This window comes from Mobula hypostoma, chromosome 28, assembly GCF_963921235.1.
Source record: "Mobula hypostoma chromosome 28, sMobHyp1.1, whole genome shotgun sequence".
Classification (NCBI taxonomy): domain Eukaryota; kingdom Metazoa; phylum Chordata; class Chondrichthyes; order Myliobatiformes; family Myliobatidae; genus Mobula; species Mobula hypostoma.
The window spans coordinates 29,815,983-29,823,280 of NC_086124.1; the positions used below are offsets into that span (position 1 = coordinate 29,815,983).

Sequence of the window (7,298 nt, forward strand, 5' to 3'; positions counted from 1 at the left end):
CAGTTTCCTCCCACAGTCCAAAGTTGGTAGGTTAATTGGTCATTGTAAATTGACCCGTGATTAGGCTAGGGTAAAGTTGGTGGTTGCTGGGCAACGCGGCTCATAGGCCTGAAAGGGCCTACTCCACGCTTACCGCCAGCTTATCAATCTTTGCTTTAAATGGACGCAATTACTTGGCTTCCACAGCCGTCTGTGGCAATGAATCCCACAGATTCAATACCCTCTGGCTAAAGGAATCCCTCCACATCTCCGTTCTAAAGGGACATCCTTCTAATTCTGAGGCTGTGCCCTCTGGTCCAAGACTCCCCCATTATAGGAAACGTCCTCATCACATCCGCTTTCTCCAGCCTTTCAATATCCGATAGCTGCCCATGAGATCCCCCCTTCCTTCTTCAAAACTCCAGCGATGACAGGCCCAGAGCCATCAAACGCTCCTCGTAAATCAGGCCTTTCAATCCCAGCATCAATCTTGTTAACCTCCTGTGGACCCTCTCCAAATCCAGGATATCCTTTCTAAGATAAGGGGCCCAGGACCGTTCACAGTATTTCAGTGCGGTCTGGCCAATGCCTTATAAAGCCTCTGGGCCTCAGCCTGAAACACTGACCGTCCATCTCCCTGCCCTCTGACCCCTGACCTGTCAAGTTCTTCCAGTGGTCTGGGTGCCTTCCTTTCCCCAGCTGTGATGAAAGACCTCGGATGTCAGGCATTCACCATTTCTCTCCGTCCCCACAGATTCTGCCTGAACATCTCTATTTTCATCTTTAATATCTTTATTTTTCCCTTTAAGGGTTCTTTTGACGACCCTGACCTAGAGTTACGCGGAGACTCCGGTTCTTTGCGGGAATGGAACCCGTTCTCGGGGCTTCAGGACCGGCCGTTGTTGTTTGGCACGCCAAGGGTTCAGCCTGAGAGTCTCGCTTGTATTTGGAAGCCTGTGATCTCGGGGCTGTGGAGACGGGCAGATCGAGGGTCGGTGTCACGGCAGGAGACTCGTGTGTCGTCGGGGAGGCCAGAAAATCTTTCGCTGTGGGCCCGAAGACCCAAGATCTTTATGATCTTCAGGCACAGAGCTTGTAAAAAGCGACGAAACAGACTTTTTAACATCATAAACCAGCGGGTTGTTATGTCTCCCACTCACTGTGAAAGTGGGGGACACCTCCCTCTCCCTTATTAGGGAGAGAGAGAACCTGTGGTTTGTTGAGTGCCGGATGAAATGCGGTAGTCTTTAGGGTAACTGCAAGGTCTGCGTCTTTGCTATCGCTTAGCTCACGCTTGTGCTCGGTAGCAGGTAGGCTTTTTTTGCTGGGGGGAAGGGGGGATCGTTGCTTGCTACCGCTTACACGCGGGAGGGGGGAGCTGGGGGGAGGACTCTGGGATTCTCACGTTTAACTGTCATTCATTCTTTGGGGCACTTCTCTGGTTTTGTGGATGTTTGCGAAGAAAAAGTATTTCAGGATGTCAATTGTATACATTTCTCTGACATCAAATTAGACCTTTGAACCTTTGAACTGCTGAGTGGTTTGGCAGAGGATTATTAACCTGCAGCCATGGGTGTCCAAGTCAAGGTCAATTTCACTGTCGTCTGCACAAGTCCATGTACTGTCCACACAGGTGCAATGAAAAATTTACTTGCAGCAGTACCTCAGACACGCAGCATCAGATAAGCGGTATTCGGGATGCTGGGCTGGATACGTCTCTACCAAAGGAAGTGTATGGCTGTCCTTCCCTCTGCTAGCCTGCAGGTCACCCTGGGGCGGGGGTAACCCCTGCTGAGCCCCCCGATCAGGGTCACATGAAGCCACGGGAGCAGGTGGTGGATGGTCATATGAACAACTGGTGCACATCACAAGTCCTGGTCATGCGACCACCGACGCCAGGCAGACAATCTCTGAAAAGTATTGATGATGGCTGGGACCACACGTCTTGTAAAGACACTGCCCAGAAGAAGGAGATGGCAAACCACTTCTGTAGAAAAAATTGCCAAGGACAATCATGGTCATGGAAAGACCATAATCGCCCACATCATACAACATAGCACATAATGATGATGTCATACAACATAGCACATAATGATGATGTCATACAACATAGCACATAATGATGATAATGAAGCAGAATTCACAAGAAAACCAAATTACTCATAAATTATACACAATTTTTACAAGAAAGAAACCCAATTACAGCAAAGAAACAAAATCTGCTGTATTTTACTGTTAAGTGATTGTAGCCACAAGAGATTCACACTGGACATCTTGAGCAATGAAAACAAAACGCATCCATGGAGGGGAATAAAGAGTCGTCACTTCAGGCCGACACCCTTTGTCAGGACTGGAAAGGAAGGGGGCAGAAGCCGGAATAAGAAGATGAGGGAGTGGGAGGAGTATGAGCCGGCAGATGAGGGGGAAGGTGGCTAGGTGGGGAAGAGGGGATGAAGTGAGAGGCTGGGCGGTGATGGTGGAAGAGGTAAAGAGCTGAAGAAGGAGAATTCCGACAGGAGAAGGGAGTGGACCATGGGAGAAAGGGATGGAGGAGGGGAACCAGGGAGAGGTGAGGAGAAGGGAGGGAAAGGACCCAGAATGGGGAATGGAAAAAGAGAGGCAGGAGGATGAGAAATTATCATAAATTAGACAAATTGATGATCATATTCAATTGGAGGCTGCCCAGATGGAATATATTGCCCCTCGAACCTGTGGCAGTAGAAGAGGCCATGGACCGACATGCCGGAATGGGAATGGGATGTCGACCACCGGGAAGGAGGTGGGGAACCAGAGGGAGGTGATCAGCAGGTCGCGGGGGGGGGGGGAAGAAAGGCTGAGGGGGCATTCGCTCAGTTCAAGAATGGATTGGTTGAAGGGAAGTAGCTGTTTCTGAACCTGGTGGTGTAGGGATTTGGCCTTCTGCTTTGGGTGAGTGTCAGAGCACCGTAGTTAAATAGTCAAACCTCCCAAAGGAGGCACCACGGGCTGCCAAAGCTGGAATCTTGAACAACATGCAAACCAACAGAAGGGATTGGACCATTGACAACTTGGGCTGAGACCGTCTTGATGTCTTGGGCTGAGTTTGTGTGCTGGCTGCTCACAAAGGTTCCAGCTTTGCCTTGGAAAGTCTCACTGAAACATCGGCTGTCCACAACCCTCCTTGGAGGCTGCCCAACTGTCACGTTCTCCCAGAGGGTGCACAGTGGTTCTCCTTGGCCCGAGAGCCTGAAATCAGGGGCCACACACTCAAACTAAATGGATGAATCATTCAGCACAGACATAGGGAGAAATTTCTACACCCAGAGAGTGATCCGGTCTTTGGAATTATCCTTTAAGGTTCTCAGACTCTGGGTATGTTTCACAGAGAAATCAGATCTTTAGGCATTGCAGGATGTGGAGTTATTGCCAGTGAAATAAAGGACTAGCTGTGATTTTATTGAATGGGGGAGAGACAAGTATGAGGGGCTCAATGGCCTCATCTCGTTCCCATTTCTGACCTTTGTACCATCAGCTCAGAGGGAATGGAGACTGTCAGACCGAGTCAGAGAGAGCAAGAATGGCAGACACACAGACACACACACACAGACACACACAGACACACACACACACACACACACACACACCACAGACAGACAGGCGCACACATACACACACACACACACACACCCCACAGACAGACACACACACACAGACACCACAGACACACACACACACACACACACACACACACACACACACCACAGACAGACAGGCGCACACATACACACACACACACACACACCCCACAGACAGACACACACACACAGACACCACAGACAGACAGACACACACACACCACAGACAGACAGACACGCACACACTCACCACAGACAGGCGCACACGCACCACAGACAGACAGACACACACACCACAGAAAGACAGGTGCACACATACACACACACACCACAGACACACACACACACCACAGACAGGCGCACACATACACACACACACCACAGACAGGCGCACACATACACACACACACCACAGATAGACAGACACACACACACCACAGACAGGCGCACACATACACACCACAGACAGGCGCACAGACACACACACCACAGATAGACAGACACACACACACCACAGATAAGACACACACCACAGACCGACACTGCCACACACACACCACAGACAGACACCCAGACACCCCACATCACAATCAGACACACACACCACAGACAGACACCCAGACACCCCACATCACAATCAGACAGACGCATACCACAGACAGACACGCACTTGGTACACACATGCACAAATATATATGCACACAGCACGTATATTAACACAAACACACATTTCACAGTCCACTCAGCACTCACACACAGTACTCCAACATGCACTCCTACTCCATAAACACACATACCCTCCCACACACGCACACACACACACACCACGTACACCCCAAGCAGCACGTCTGATCAACACCTCCACCCACCAACTCCACCACTACTTTATAATTTCCCCTCAGTCACCTCATGCCCAGCCTGCATCTTTTTATAGACTTACAACCACTCCATGTACATAAGCCATCTAATGTATTTATTTTTATTTTGTTTTTATTACTTTCTTTATCTTTTGTGGGGGGGTTTTTTTGTACTGCATCAGATCCAGAATAACTATTATTTCATTCTCCTTACAGAGTAAAAATTATTCTGTTCTGCTTTACACTTGTGTACAGGAAATGATATTAAACAATCTTGAACCTAGAATACATATATATTCACTCAGCATATCTATTAACACACAATAGACACAAGGCAGACACAGCTGGCACACACATAGATACATCCAGAACGGACTGTTGATACATAACTAACACCGAGCCGCTGGCTGAGGGGGAGTTTGTCAGGAGATTTCTGGCTGCCGGCTCTTTGCCTCCTTCCTGCTCACTAATCCGTTCTGAGCACAAACAATGCTCGCTAAATCCCCGTAAAAAAGGAGCAGAACGCTGACATCATCCCTGACACACACACAGATTAAATCCCCGACACTCTCTGCCCCTATCTCCAGCAAACCAAGACAACAGGCTTCCTCCTACTAAACAAAGCGTTTTAAATTAGATCTCCTCCGGTTTCAAACACACGCGCATTTGTCTATCCCTACGCACCGGTAATACCTCTAAATGCTCCCCTAAATCTTTATACACACAGAGAGACACATACACACACTCACACTCAGATACATAGACAGGTGCACACACAGATACAGAAACGCAGGCATGCACACACAGACACCCAGATGTTTGTCAATCTTTGTTCAGTTATAGTTTTTCATAAATTCTTTATTTTTCATGCAAGAAAATAAACCTTAAGAAAGCATGTGGCAAGACAGGAACCCAAGGCTCACTAGCTTTTGCACAATTTATTTAATTTTTAATATGTTCCTTATTACAGTTTGTAGTCTATTTTATATGTTACATTGCACTGCTGCCGCACAACAACAAACTTCATGATGTGTGTCTGTGATCATGAACCTGATTCTGGTGACAGATACGAGCTTAGATAATGAAATTACTTTGTACTTCGAACACGTGCCCTCACAGCTACACACTGAAACACAAACACGAGGAAATCTGCAGATGCTGGAAATTCAAGCAACACACATCGAAAGTTGCTGGTGAACGCAGCAGGCCAGGCAGCATCTCTAGGAAGAGGTACAGTCGACGTTTCAGGCCGAGACCCTTCATCAGGACTAACTGAGGGAAGAGTTAGTAAGAGATTTGAAAATGGGAGATCCGAAATGATAGGAGAAGACAGGAGGGGGAGGGATGGAGCCAAGAGCTGGACAGTTGATTGGCAAAGGGGATATGAGAGGATCGTTCGATGTGCAAATCCAGGGCAACACACACACATGCCAGAGGAACTCAGCAGGTCAGGCAGCATCCATGGAGGGGAATGAAGGGCTCTTCCTCGGGACACTTCCTGACACACACACACACACACACACACACACACACACTCACACACACACACACACACACACACACACACACACACACACACACAGACCTGCTCTCACAGACACAAAGGCATACAACTGTACACCCACCAACACACATAGAAGTAAGCACACACAGATACACGACAAATTTCACCACGCATGCTGGCGATATTAAACCGGATTCAGATTTTGATAGCCTTACAAATACACACGTGTGCACAACATCCATTCAGACAGAGACAGACAGGGCATACACTTACAAGCACGCCACGCTCGCACACAAAGATAAAGACAGTCGCATATACATGTGGTCATATATAGATGTGCACCCACAGACACGGGCGCTGATGGGTAAACCCGCTCAGAAAGTGATTTTCACACAGACACACACACGCATACACACACACACACACACACACACACACACACAGTCTCTCTCCCTCTCAGATTCAGGTGGAGCACCTGTTCATTGAAACACACAGTGAAGTGGACTGTCTCTCTCACTTTCTCCCTGTCCCTCCCACTCACAGAGCGGTGCTCAGGGGCTGTCTGAGCGCTTTAACTTTCTCCGCCTGATCCCCAAAGCCAGCTCGCTGGCTCCGTACTCACAGTCGCCCGGCTGCGCTCTCGCCTCTCAGAGCATCTCTCCTATTTGCGCTCCCGCTCTCCCCGTCTCTGCATCGTAACCTTTCAGTCTGCGAGAAAACAGAAAATAATTGCCTGCAACTCTCGGGAGATGAGACTGTGTAACGCGGAATGGGGGGCAGGGGGAGGGGAGGAGGATTGGCGGACAGCGGAGGGGGTAGAACCAGGGACCCGCTTCCTGCCTCAAAGGCAGCACAGTGATACACTGACAGACACAGACACAGGGCTAACTCACCCCATCGTTCCCTGTCACACCCTCGACTTGTCCTCCCGAGTAGGGCCTGGCCGCTCGAACGAGCCGCCGATGTGATCCTCAGTGATGCGGGAGTCGTTGACAGCGACGGGGGGTGTCACCCGGCTTCTCGTTATGGCACTGAGACAGAGAGACTAGGCACGGCGCACAGACAGACAGACAGCACCAGGACTCTCCACGGCTCACACCGAGCTGCAAAAACATGCCCCCCCTCCCCTCCCAGTGCCCGCCCAGCCCAGTGTCTGTCAAACTCAGCAGACGGGCGGAGGGGAGAAGAGTCACAAATCACCCCACCCCAGCCCTCGTCATCTCCGTAACCTCAATTTCCCCATCCCTGTAACACCCCTCCCATCTCCATTATCCCTTCCACCCCGATCGCTTCCCCTCTCTGCAAACCCCTCCCCATCTCCATAATCCTTCCACCCCAATATCC

The 7,298-nt window shown here is 49.6% G+C and overlaps 1 protein-coding gene across 4 annotated transcripts in view; it reads right to left on the minus strand.

Moving 5' to 3' along the window:
* LOC134339065 (contactin-5-like) overlaps positions 1-7,059 on the minus strand; it is a 103,846-nt gene extending 96,787 nt beyond the window's left edge. For all 4 annotated transcript variants that reach the window (XM_063035350.1, XM_063035349.1, XM_063035348.1 and 1 more), the window contains exons 1-2: positions 6,848-7,059; positions 6,577-6,662 (exon numbers count right to left, since the gene is read on the minus strand). The gene's annotated coding sequence lies outside the window, so the exon portion shown is untranslated. The remainder of the gene's footprint in view (positions 1-6,576; positions 6,663-6,847) is intronic.
* Positions 7,060-7,298: the final 239 nt, after the last annotated feature.